Below are 14,458 nucleotides of genomic sequence, written 5' to 3' on the forward strand. Positions count from 1 at the left end.
CTCAGGAGGTCAATCAGTGAGCAGTTACGAGACTCCACGGCCAGAGCCTGGGATCTGCTGTGGAAAAACGTCCGGGAGAGACGGTTGGCAGGTCGGTGCCCCGAGACTCTGGGACCCGCGGGGGCGGGAGGAGGCGCCGCCGTGTGCCAGCCTGGGCCCCTCTGTCCCACGATGGCAGGGTCGTCTGGGCACAGGTTTCAGTGCCTGAGGTTGGGTCGATCAAGCTGCATGCAACACCCTCCCTGGGCCAGCGCTGCGCACGCGGGTGGGTGTGGGCTCCGCACTCCGTGTGCGTGCTAACTGCCTGGCTGAGTGCTCCACGCGGATGGAGAGAACCAGCAGGGGTCACCTGGAGAGCCTTTCTCCCAGTGGCAGCTTATCCTGCGCTGGCCTCTGTGCCTCTGCTATCACATTCCACCCCAGCCTAAATGACCTTCCCCGAAGGCTGCCCCTCTCCCAAACTTGCCTTTTTCACGCGGTACACGTCCACTCAGTTAGTGAGGGGAGAGTCAGTACAAGGCAAGGGAGCACAGTCAAAGCTTTGGGAGACTAAAGGTTTAGGTGTAGAGGAAAACAGGGAATAGTTGTTGGTGCCAGTAACCAGCTGCTTGCACCCCTATCCAGCTGTGGATCAGGCTCTTTTCTGTTTGGGATTGCAAAGAAGGGCCTGCCTTCGGTAATCCATTTCCCAGGAATCAGAGAAAGAGTGAAGATGATGATTCTGAGCCAAGAGGTCCTTAAGAATCCTTGTGTAGGTCCGAAGGCGTGGCCCACTTCGTTCCACACCCCCACCACCACCCGCCCCCCCAGCCTTCCTGCCGTGTCCTCACTTCTGTGCATGCTCCTTGGAACCATTACCTTGTAGGTCCAGGGGCATAGTGAGTGGTCTGGCCTACTCAGAGTACTTCTTAGAAGCTTTAAGTCCCTTTAGTCACTGCAAAATACCTGTCCCATAAAGGAAAGTAGCACAGTTACAGGGCAGTGTAGGGTTCTGCCCTCCTTTGCTCAAATGTGACCTGCTGGAAGATGCTTCAGGAATTGGGGGAAGTGTGATTAGAAAGACCTCTGAGGTGAACATGAGTCAATTGGACCTTGCCCTCATCTCCTGAGGTATTTCCTGAAATAGATAATAATGCAGGGGTAGCAGAGAGTTCTAGAGAAGAAGGTGTGAGATCTGTGGAAAGGAAGGATGCCACAGTTGAAGAGGGAGATTTAACCCTCTTTGAGCAGCTCCTCTCCCTTTTCCTATTTGAACTATAGGTTTAATAGTTTGTAGGTTGCTAATGTTCTGCCCTTAAAATTCAGGTACCCTAACTTCCCAAAAACCTGATAGCATTCTGGTTTACCACCTCGAGCAGAAGGTTGTTATCAGGCTAACTAAATTAGAAGGAGGCATTATGGATGAGTCCAGTACTCACTGTGGTGAGCATGAAATGTTCTCCCATATTTTCTCTCCAGCACTGTGGCTTCATTTAGTGAACACCCAAGAAATAAACAGGTTTTTCAGTCTGTTCCCAGAAATAAGTTGTGGTCACCCAGTAATTTTGACTGGTGATTTTTGAAGACCTGTAAATGCATTGTAGACCTCAATTAATAACAATTAATAACATTCCCTATTATTGTGCTAAACTGTATACTCTAAATGATGGATAGTGTTAGAGAAATGTTTGTGGTCTAGTAAACTTTCATTGCTTCATAACTTCAGAATTCTTACTCTTTCATAGCTTCTGTTATTTAACTTTGGTAAGTTTGTTAAATCAGTGGATCCTGAGGAAATAAGGAGTCTTTCTAGGAGAGCTGCCAAGGCTATGTTGGGTTTTTACAGAAACTGTGACTGAAAGTGACTACAGCACTGTCTTTTTCAAAGAAAATCTGAGAGGGAAGGGTGTGTGATGTAAAGAGTAAAAACTATTACAGTTGTCCAGGAGGGTCATATAGTCACATGAGTTTTAGGCATTACAGTTAAGGCAGTGGTGGGGAAAAGTTTTGATCCTGGGAAATAAACTATAGGTAGAGATTTTAAGGCCATGAATATATAGAAATTAAGGCTAAAAGTGGTTTCAGTATGGTAAATATAAGAACTCTCTTAGAGAAGTGCAATTATTTTTTAAAATAGCAGTTTGTGGTTCTAAAATGTTTAATCAAAATATTAATATCTACTTACCCATAATCTGCTTACCACTCTGCTAACAGTAGATGCCAGCAGGTTATTCAACTGGGACCAAACAATCCACTGTGAAGCAGACTTCAACCTCTGCTTCTCTAAGCAAGCTGGGATGCTTGCCACAAAACCAAGCCAACTCCATGAAGGAGCTTTTAGATGCAAATTGATTTTCTTGTTTTTTTTTTGCTAAGGTAGCTAAAATATGGAACTTTGGCCATGAGACATTGAAATACTTAAGTTATTAATGTTGGCATCAATTCTAGGTGAAAATGTTCTTCATTTGTAAAAGTGTCCTTAAATGGTTCAGTTTGCAACATCAGAATAACCAACTATATGAATATGTCCCCAGAGGGCATCTGTTCTGCCAAGAGATGCTACAAGGCTATTGCTTTTTTTGTTTTTTTGTTTTGTTTATCTTTTTCTAGCAAATAAAAGTTTTGTGCTGGCTTTTCCTTAAGTTGCCTAAAATTGTCTTCTTATTATACTTAGTCAATGGAACAGCATTTGGAGTTCTTTGTAACAAATTTGTGTTTCTTGTCCAGAGAATTCTGGAGATATTTGATTCTCTCCCTTATGCTTTTTTACATCCCAAGGAAGTAAATCTTTATTCTACTTCAATCTTAAGTTCTCTTCATTGAAAAGGTGTCTTGTTAACTGAACAGAAAATGTGATTGTATATAAAAGAAATACAACTGTTTAAGCACATTGAAGCCTCTGGATTTCTGTGATATGGGACCATATTCAAGAAGGAGGGGAACATACATAGTTGAAGGATCATTTCTTAATAGGTCACAATGACACAGATAATGAAATCAATGAAAGGATAAGATTGAAAATGATGTTCAAATATATTCTTTTCATTGCAAAATTATATAAGGGAATTATTAAAGAACTGATATTGTGGGCCTTACTTGGGCTTTCCAATTCTGGGGTAATTGCTAAATTTCCATTAGGTTGTAGTGTTTTTGCAATGCATGCTTCTTAATTTCCAAAAATTCTAATCCTCTCATGGGGTCAGCAAGAGTTTTGCTCATCTGTCATCTCAACATTCATCATTGCCTTAGTGATGGTAATTGTTTATTTCTAAATGACAGTGTTGGTAAGTGTTCAAAGCAGGATTCAAGGTCAGTTCATCAGAAGTCAAAGGCCTTCTGTGACCATTTCCTATTATACCACACTGCTTTCCTCCCTAGGCTTTGTGAAGATATGTGGACCCCCAACTCCTTTCTAAGGCTCTGTTACTAGCTAGATTAAAAACTTTTAGCAAAAGACCTGCAAAAATTACTCTCTTCCCTCCAGGAGTGACAAAGATAACGCCATGCACTTAAAATAATTTGTCTCCTGGTCATCCCATTGGGCTGGTTAGTATATGAGCTTGTAGAGATTTTAAATGAATAAAGAGCCAAACATATAACTTGTTGGAGCTCCTATGTGATTCATCCCACCCACTACCAGAGAAGGGCCTGCAAGTATGAGAGGCTGTGGGGGACTCTGAGTGAACTACACATTTCTTCCAAGTGGATGAGCGACACGTTCTTTTGGCTTCCCCAGTTCCCTAATCATTCACTATTGTGACAATTCTAAACTTTTATAACATTATTAAATTCTTTAGGAAGAACACATACCCTTTAATATTTTAGTGTCTATAAGCATTTTGAGTTATTTTTCAAATGCTAAGTTCTGAGAAAATCCAAATGACTTTTCTAAAGCTTTCTGATTATTTAAAAACTCTGTTCTTTTTAATGGAAATTGTACCCTTATGTTTAATTCCTTTACACTCAAGTAACAATATTTAGGTAGCTTGTGAACTAATTGTTAACCAAGTCTTTTGATCTCTTTTATAGTCTCATTTTAAATAATTTCTCTGAACCACAGGAAGTATATTGCTGCCAAGAATATACTAACTTAAAACACTGAGTTTCATTAGAAACATTTATTCCACCAAATTTCAGTGGGTTCTCATCATGTTAAGACATGTTCATTCATTCTCAAAGTCAATAGCAGCATCCTGTGATGTGATGTAAACACAAGATTGAGATTTTAATGAGGAGCAAAATCAAGAATAAAACATAGGCCATAAAAAAATTCCTTATTAAAATCTAAATGTGTTCCATGATATCAAAAGCACAGGATGATACTATCCAATCCTTTCTGTGTATCTCATATCCTTTTTATTATCAGATTAATGTGAAAATAGGCCCTCCTACTCTGTCACAGTTTTGTTGTTGTTGTTGTTATTTTTAAAAATATCCCTTGATAGGCCTATGTTGAGATGTGATTTATATGAACAATAACAAAAAATAATTGAAGTCAAGTAAATATGCAATTAAAACCAGAGAAGAACACATCATCTATATCAGGGTTCTCAATTCTGTCTGCACAGAGAATCATCTGAAGCCTTTCAGAGGGCTAGTACCCTGTTCTCTTCCCAGAGATTCTGATTCAGTTTAGGCGAGGCCTGGGCATCAGTATTTTTTAACATTCTACAGAAGGTTCCACTGTGCAGTCAGGATTAGAACCACTGATTTGTACTTAAATATGACATGATAACTCATAGAATTCTAAGTCTAATACAATGTTATCCAGGCTGAGCATTCTTAATCAAAAAATCTCAAATCAAAATGGTCCAAAATGAAAGTTTTTTGAAGACTGACATGATGCCACAAGTGGAAAACTCCACACATGACCTCATGTGATGGGATTACGGTCAAAACACAGATGCACAAAAGAGTTTCTTCATCATCCTCAAGGGTAAAAGATCCTCTGAGTCTCTTCAACTGTAATATGCAAACTTACTTTTATGCATGAAATTATTTCAAATATTGTATAAAATTACTTTTAGGCCATGTATGTAGGGTATATATGAAATAGAAATGAATTTGCCTTTTAGACTTGGGTCCCATCCCCAAGATATCTCATTACATATATCAAAATATTCCAAAATCTAAAAAATTTCAAAAACCAAAATACTTCTGATACCTACCATTTTGTAAAAATGATGTTCAACCTGTATTCTAAGGCCCTAATAAAACTTTGGAGAAAGAAAATTTAGAAAAGAAATGAGGTCAGAGTAAGCTTGTCCTATTACAGGGACAGAGGGAGAATAAAAATGTCAATAGAGCCTGGTGAATAATGACAAAGGAGTCAATGGGAGGAGATGATGTCAGACACATTGACAGGATCAGGTTATTAGATTGGACTTCCTTGCCATTGAAAGAAGTTTGAATTTGGTACTCAAAAGACTTTGTGAAGTCACAAGACATGATTGAATTACTACCAGCAGTGTCTTTTAGGTCCACATGAGACATAAACAGTGACATAACTAGGGTGATAGTAGTAGAAATGAAAAGAAAGGGATGAATTTGAAGTGTCTTAGAAGTAGATACAGTAATGTGACAGACTGGTTGTTGAGGCAAGGGACACCTAGGTTTGAATATGAACCACACTAATGGAGGGTAGTTGCTGTTCGCTGAAATGGGAATAGCTGGCAGTTACATGGAAGGAGGAGGAGTGAAGAGTTCTCTGTTGGCCACGATAACTTTGGAATGCTTTATAGACATCCAAATGTAAAAGTCAAAGAATTGGATGTACAAGTAGGGCTTTGGAAGGAAAATCAGAACCAGAGAAATACATTTGGGGGGCATTCAAACTATTCTATAAAACCTTGGAATTCTAAGGCCTATTTAGAAGGAGAATATAGATAAGGGGAAGAGAAGGCCAAGGACCAAGTTCTAGGACATTCTTTCTTTAGAGCATAGCACTTGGACATAAATATATATATGCATGTGCTAAATTCCTGGGAGGATTAGAAAGATAGCTGCTTTCTTCTAGCACAATAGTAGTACTATATTGAATAATCTTTTGTAATAGATTTGCTTATTTAGTTCCGGAACGTTGATGAATAATAAAAATCATAAAATATCTCACTAAAAATACCTTTTAATTTAAAAAAACTATATTGTAAAGTAACAATAAAAATTTTAAAGTAACAGTAGGAAAAACTTCTTAAGGTTGCCTCTCCAGTCCCCATAAAAGAGAAAAATACAGTTAACTAAATAAAACGTGACCTTAACATGAATACTTCTTTAATTACTATAACTTGTTGGGCTCATGTATAATGGGGTGAGAACTTTATATTGGGCAGGTAAGGTTCTCCAAGTCATGATACTAGGAATAGCCTAAACAAAGCTTAGCTAGTAGAAAAGGTTATACATGTTGATTTTTCCAACACTGCATGCATCCTTTACTGACTTTTATTAGTTATGTTTTGCCCATAAAAAGTTGATTGATGTGGTATTTCTCAGATAAAAATAGGTAACCAACAGTTTAATTTTTTTGTGTGTTTGAAAGGGAAGTAACTTAATTTTCTGCTTTTGTCAGGAGAGTAACTTAAACTTGGCCATACCTATCTACAATTTGCAATTACTTAGAAGTAACAAACACACTTTCCTCCTGGAACTGAAACGGAGGAAGACCATGTTAACTGTTGGTGGTGGTTTGAGTAAGAGTCAAGCCTAGCTAGTTGGCTGAAATTCCTGAAGACCACTGCTTGATAACAATGTTGTTTTGGTATGTGTGTGTGAATCACCAACCTGATCAGTTAGCCACAGAGTGTATGCCTAGTAAAGTTAATATATACTTTTCTTTTGTGCTTTTCAAGTTTTACATTGAACAAAATAGCTTGTAAAGAAAAATTTGCCTGGAGACATTGTAGTTTTATCCAATAGTGTATTTCTATTCTGCCCTTTTGCAAGTTTAGTGATATTGCAAAATGAAAACAAACATTCCTGGGCTTTTTTTTCAGGGTCCTTGAATGTGTAGTCCTTAAACAGTCAAGTTGAAGGACAAACATTTTTGTCATGTTTGTAGTTAGTCGATAAGTATTTATTGAGCCATGAAATAGCATCCTTGTCAAAGCATGTTGGGACAGTAGTGCAGGATATTAATTCCGTACTGTGGTTGTATCCTGGCAAAGCGCATAAATTTCATTATGCTTCTCAAATCACTTAACTGGTCTATCTGACCAGAAATAGAGCAAGCTTCCAGAAATTGCAAAAAGAACAGTATAGAATGTGCCAGGACTACACAATATTGTATTTGCAAATCTGCTGTGTCAAACCATTTTACATTCTCAGGCAGAATATTCTTTAGTAACACTTTTATCCAAAGTAAAAATCTCAGATTATTATGGTTGTTATTTTGTATAATAGAGCATATATTATCTATATTTCACCATGCTATATGGTATTTGTTGAATATTTCTTTTTTCTATGTAGAAAATTAAATGAATAGAGACAATTATGCAACTCCATAAAATTGATATATTTACTAATAATGATATTAAATTGGATACCCTTTCTCCATCCAGATAAAGTGGAAATATTTTTAGGTTCCTTGGAGGATTTTTGAAAGTGTTTTCCATTGACAATTAGAATAACATCCTAAAGTACAAGTGTATGAATATCTAGGAAATGTAGAAAGTACAAATTATATTAATCAATCATTTCATGGGAAGATAGGGGCTGTTACAGTGACCCAAAAGAGCAAGACAGACCTTCCCCCCTTGCCTGATGTTGAGTTGGATATCTCATACAGCTCTGCAAAAACAATGATGATTTACATCTTTCCTAGCTACAAGGAGTTCTCCCCTTGCCTATGGTTTTGAAATAAATTGCATCTTTCTTTTAGTGGCAAGAGAACGCTTCATAACTAATAAACATAAAAGGGGATGAATCGTTAGAATGAAAATAAGTTTAAAAAAAACTTTCGCATATTTCAACTGGTGTCTTTTAGGCTATTTTGTTTTCAGAAAGTGAAAGAGAAACTTTGAGTTGTTTGATTTCTAGCTCTTAAATCTAAATCAAAGCAATAATGGTGTATGAAAAAAAATTTTTGTAGTGTTAACCCTTCAGAGGAACATCATCATGGTGGAAAAAGAATCGAAATTATTTGGAATATCATATTTATAAAATCACAGGTATATAATGAGTGGTTACATCAGTGAAATTAGCATAGTTCAGTTATAATACTGATAGAAACATCTGTCACAGATATAGCTACAATGCTAGGAGCATGGACTTCCCGTTGTCCTCAGGGTATGTTCTTTAACTCTTTGGTTCATACAACCACTTAGTAGAGATGGGGTTAATAGTGTTGGGACATAATGGAAGATCACCAGCACAGCATCACAATGCTAAGAGCAGCTGCTATAGCAAGACTACATGGGTTTGAATCATTCCTCTACCATGTCAACAGGAAGTTTGGAAGTAAAATAGTTAATCCCGATGTTCTTCATTTCTGTCTTCTTTAAAAAGGGGGATAAACATAGTACTTACCTCATAGGGTAATTATGAAATGATTAAATGAGTTAATATTTAAAAAGCACTTAGCACTGTGTCAATACACACACGCACGCACACACACACAGCTTAGAGCAGCAGAGATGTGTTTTTGGTTAAGGAAAAAGATTCTTTTAACACTAACCTTAAGCCACCATCCCTTTCCCTTCTGGATTCATCTGCCTCATTTGCCTAACTTTTGAACCCATTTTAGATCTCATGTCTAGGGACTTCAAAAGTGGCCAAAACGTTTGCCTCCTTTTCCTTATTCTGACTTGGATAAAAGAATAAACTGCTAAATATATTGTTAGCATGGTTGGCAACACCTTAAATAGATCCATTAGTGTTATAGAATGACCCATTCATTATGCTAACATTTTGTCTTTCTGAAAGATCATCAATTTACGTCGTTTCATCAAAATCACCATCAGCTTTAAAGCTGTGTAACTAAATTCATTTGCATGCTCCTGGACTAAATGGATATGAATATGATGATGACCTAATTAAAATGAGACATTGAAGTAGGATAATCTCTCAGGTCCCACTTAGCTTTAAAAATCAATGAATCTATAAAACTAGATTGTGGGTCTAAAAGAACTTCATGTCCTAAGTCTTTAGTTTCTCCTCTGTATGGATTTCATAGAATGTTCTGATAGACGAGAAAAAGGGGCAGAAGCCTGTAAGTGTAACCTAGGAAATCCATGAGTGTCATTTCCATGTGGCTTTGTTCACCTAGTCTACGCCAACAGCAACAACTTAACAAGTGATTCCTTCTATTATTGGAACTACATCTGCTATAATTGGAGAAGGAGCAAGAAAGGGATAAGCTAGGAGTAGGGCCTGCAAACACTCCTAAAACCTCAGCAGTTCCTGCACCAGTCTGGCAGGGCTTGTGGACTCCGTAGGCCTGCAACCTCATAGGCCAGCAACCACCTGGTCAGAAGTATCCATTCCTTGGTTTAAATGCTTTACTGCTAATCTCCTGAAATTCTTGAAATTCAGAAGACACATTTCATTTTGCATGGAGCCCTGGAAATGATAGAGCCAGTCCCACTCAGGGTAAGCCAACCCTTTGTGGAATCATGTTTTGCTTTGTGAGTTCACTTTATGTTAAATAGGTAAGATAAAAGTAATAAGTAAAATCATAGGAGGTTAGATCTAGAAGAGACCTTGGAAGGTTTCCCTTGAGCATTCGCAAATTCACAATTTGCATCCTCTGTGCTTCTTGCTCTCGGGGAAGGTGAGTTTTAAAAGGGAAAGTGTATTTGTTTTATTTTATTGCTTATTGATTCTGACAGCATTATTATGAACATTGCCCTTGATGTTTGCAGAGTTATAATGATTATAATTTAGTTATTACATTTATTGAAGTTAATATTTTAATTAATTTTTTATAAATATGACATTTAGGTATAATAAGAAATTGGAACAATTCAATTCTTCATATACTAGACTTTTCAGATCTTTGTTTGAAAACTTTTTGAATTCTTAATTAAATATTTATTTATAGTACTCATAATAAATAAATTCATCAAAACAATTCTATTAAAACCATTAAAGTTATTTCCTATAGTAAGCACCTATGGTACTTACTCAGAAAAGGAAATTAGGAGACATAGTAATGAAGCCTATTATTTATCACCAGGGATTTTCAGGCTATGTCTGCCAACATTTTTAATTTGTCATTATGTCCATCTGTCCCTGGAAAGAACACTAACACTGATTTGTTACAAATTTCCATAACTCACAAAGTTTCATAGGTTAAATCCTCTTTTGCTAACAGCACTTATACATAGAACTCTCACTGACAAGGTAAAAAATATGTATTTCCAAGCAACTGAAAAACAAGGAGTGTATGCATTTCCATTACTTCTAGGTTACATCTTCTGAGAATACAATTGAACAGTTCTAAATACTCATATAAATAAATGGGCAGATTCTAATCAGTGAATTGTAGGCCACATTGCAATAAGTTGATCTGCCTGATAGCAGGACCCTGCACCCAGATGGGCACAGATAGTAATCCGTGAAGAAATCTGGTGGCAGTGGCTTGGTAAGCCAGTTCTTTATATCTAATTCTAAACACTAGAGAAGTATGAGATGTGTAAGCAGTTATCAAAGAATCTTAACAATTTTACTTCCAGATAAGAAATGCTGAATTTGTAGGAGTAAATTAAACCTTAGTAGCATTGTCATCAGTATTCAGAAGTTCAAACTATAAGAGCTCTCTGAAAAGTTCTTCTGTCTGAATACCTAAATGTAATGATTTACCCAGATGCCTATATTTCCCCCTATGCCTCAAACTCTTTCCTGTGATATGCCAACTGCCCTAACATAGTAGCTAGGTACAGGAGACGCCCAGTGAGTGCATGTTGAGTGAATGAGTGTTATGGTTTGGATATGTTGTGTTCCCCAAAAGCACCAGTGTTAATGCAGTAAGTGAAATAATTAGATGAGAGTCATAAACTAATCAGTGGATTAATCCATATTTAAATGGATTACTGGGTAGTGGGTAACTAAGCAGGTAGGGCATGGCTAGAGGAGATGAGTCACTGGGATGTGCCTTGGAGTTTAAATATTTTGCTTTTCTCTTTCTCTTCTCTTCTCTTCTCTTCTCCTCTTCTCTTCTCTTCTCTCTTTCCTTCCATTCTCTTTCTCCTATCTATCATCTATCTATTTATCTATCATCTATATCTCCTTCCTGGCTACCATGAGGTAAGCAGCTTTCCTACACCATGCCCTTCCACCACCTTGGGCCCAGAGCAATGAAGCCATCTAACTAACCAACTGACCATGGACTGAACTTCTGAAACCATGAGCCCAAATAAGCTTTTCTTCCTCTAAGTCATTCTGGTTTGGTAGTTTGATCACAATGACCAAAACCTGAAGAATGCACTGAGCTGCTGATATCAAACTAAATAAAAGCTACCAGCATTGGGCCCTTTGACATGCTAGGAATTGTGCCAAGCACTTTACTGATTTTGTCATTTAATGTCCAGGCATCCAGTAGGTGCTACCAGGGTCACTATTCATATATATAGCACCTTGCTGTGATTTAGAAAAAGCTTTTTCTTTCACTTCCAGCACATGGTGAATGTCTAAGGGAACTCTGAATACTGCTGCTGTCCCCAATTAATGGGTGAGAAGCCAAGATTTAGAGGAGTTAAATGACTTGTTCAAGGTGCATACTTACTTTCTGTAGCTATGTAGGTTTGTGAGAGTGGTGTGATTCTTATGACTTATAACATTTGTGGAGCCAGAAGCCTCCAAGACTCATGCCTTAATCATAGTATATACACCGAGGAAGGTTCATGAATGTCATAGGGACCAACACATTAATCATTTTCAGATCCCAGCCTCAATGCTGACTCAAGGTAACCATAGGGTATTACAGGGCATTTTGGCACCCAAAGGTCTCCTTGGTAATAATGACGATGAATATTTATGGAACACTTTAAAGCTAAGTGTTTATCACCTAATGAAATGGCTTAAAATCAATAGGTTCTCACAAAAGTCCTTTGAGGGAGGCAGGGTAGATGCTATGATCACAGTTACATTAATAAAAACAAAGGAGGATAAGAAAAATCATGTGATTCCAGAGAGTCCCAAGGCCAGCACATGGCAGAGGGGATCTGAATCCAGACTTCTACTCCAGGCTTGCTCTTCTAGTCACCTTCATGCTGCCTGGTGTGGCTCAGCTCTTTCCAGGGCAGTCAGTTGCTGTTAACTGAACCCAAGTTTCCCAAACCTGAAGACCCATCAGAACTGTCAATAAAGCTTTGTAAACCTCCAGATCCTTAGAATCATCATTACATCTGTTGTGTGGTGCAGGAAGCAGGTAATATGTATTTTTTAACAAGCTTTCCAAGTAATAGCCTGCCTACTACTATCCTCTCACCCAGAGATTGGGGGGGTGGGGGGTAGACTCGAATTCTCATGACTGTCCGAGGTTCCTTACCTTATGTGTTTTCCTGGTCTAATACTTCATTTCCCTTATGCCTACCCAGATCCCTACCCATTTTTCAAGGACTAGCTCAAGTCCCTTATGACTTCATTGCCAGTGCCATTCTGGCGACCCCCTCCCTCTTCAGGAAGGTTCCCTTTCCATGTCTGAGTACTCCTTGGGAGGTAAGAAACCAGAAGGCCCAACTTCAGTGAGGGACTGCAGTGTCTGGCTTTCCATAGGCCATCTTTTTCATGACTCTGAGGCTGTGTACATTGTCCCCATTTTAAAGATGGAATAAGTAAGAAACTTCAGTAAGGAGCTTGACTGAGGCCTGTGGTCTGCACAGGTGGTAAAGTACAGAGTGGGGTCTCTGCTGACCTCACTCTTCTGCCTTTTCATTCTCTCTACTGTATGTTTCAGTCTTGCTTATCTTCTTAGCAAGATTTCTTTTGTAGTACAATAGAGAGACATTGTCTTACATTTTAAAAAACCTTTCAACTACCTTGTATAATCACATAGTAAAATAACCCAGTTATTGAAAAAGTGGCAGAGTCTCTTCTCATATTTCTTTTGTGAATTTCTGCCTAGCCAGATTTAAAAGACGAACTGATATTGGGAGAGAAATCATATTTTATTTATTCAACCCCTTTAATATTCCAAGAGAATTCTAGTCAACATATCTATCTCTTTTTTTTTTTTTTTTTTGCACTCAATGAACCATAAAATGTTAGCAACGCACAGAAGCCTTATAAATTACCTTGTCCAAGCCCTTTCTTTAGAAGAACTGATTGAACCTCAGAGAGGTTAAATTAACCTGTTCCAGATCACATATCTTATTCATGACAAATTTGAGATTAGGGGCTGGGGTTATGGCTCAGCAGTAGAGCACTCGCCTAGTGTGTGTGAGGCCACTGGGTTCGATCCTCAGCACCATATAAAAGTAAATTTAAAAAACAGAGGTGTCCACCTACAATAACAACAAAAATATTTTTTAAAAAAATTGAGATTAAAGCCTAACTCTAAATCACACCTATTGACTCTTGGGATTATAGGTGACTCTGAACTTAGCAAATCAATAGACCAAATGCATATTTCTGAAATTAGTCTACTAGAATATAGACTTTTTTTTTTTGGATACTGGAATTCGAACTGAGGTAGTCTTAGCCCACTTGAGCCACATCTCCAGCTCTGTTTTTATTTTGAGACAAGGTCTTGCCAAATTGCTAAGGCTGTCCTTAAACTTGTGATTCTCCTGCCTCAGCCTTCTGAGTTGCTGGGATCACAGGCAAGCACCACTGTGCCAGGCAGAATACAGACTTTCTGAGGGGAGGAGGGTAGCTTTTTACTGTCAGAAGCAAAGCCTGTCCTTTGAGCTAAGTATTATTAGTATTTGTTGGCAGCCAGCCTCACTGATTCAGTGACTGATTAAAGAGAGGACTGCCTGGCTAAATGATATTAAAGGCATCTGCTTGCTCTCTCCTAAGTGCTGAGGTCACCTCAGATGACCCTAAGTGCTGCCTGCTTTGCCATGATCCCACCCCTCTAGGTATTTGACACACCTGTCAGCTTTGTGAGTTTATGAAAGATAATCTTTTCCTATCTTCTAACCATCCTTCTAAAGTGCAATTAAAATATCTCATTTTACCACTAAAGGTAACAAACACTGCTGTATAACAAGTTAGGGTAGGAAAATGAATAAAGCATAGTTGAAATTTGAACATTTATTTTATCATCTGTATAAGATTAAAAAGTTCCTTTTTGACCACTTTAATACATTATAAAAGTACAGAAAATAATGGAATTACTTGAAAATTTTGTAAATTATGACTTTATTTTCATAGATACTCCAAGATTTCATTCACTTGATTTATTCAACAAATATTTATTAAGCAACTGCTATGCCAAAAATTGTCCCAGCTACTAGAGATTCAGTGGTGAATATAACAGACAAAAACCAATCTTCCATTAAAGTGGTAGAGAGCAGATAACAATAAATAAATGCATTATTAT

At 37.8% G+C, this 14,458-nt stretch overlaps 1 protein-coding gene across 1 annotated transcript in view; it reads left to right on the forward strand.

Annotated features, from left to right (window-relative positions):
* The window catches only part of STARD13 (StAR related lipid transfer domain containing 13), a 415,422-nt gene that overhangs the window by 155,952 nt on the left and 245,012 nt on the right, over positions 1–14,458 (forward strand).

The sequence above is a fragment of the Sciurus vulgaris genome, assembly GCF_902686455.1.
Source record: "Sciurus vulgaris genome assembly, chromosome: 4".
NCBI classification, from domain to species: Eukaryota; Metazoa; Chordata; class Mammalia; order Rodentia; family Sciuridae; genus Sciurus; species Sciurus vulgaris.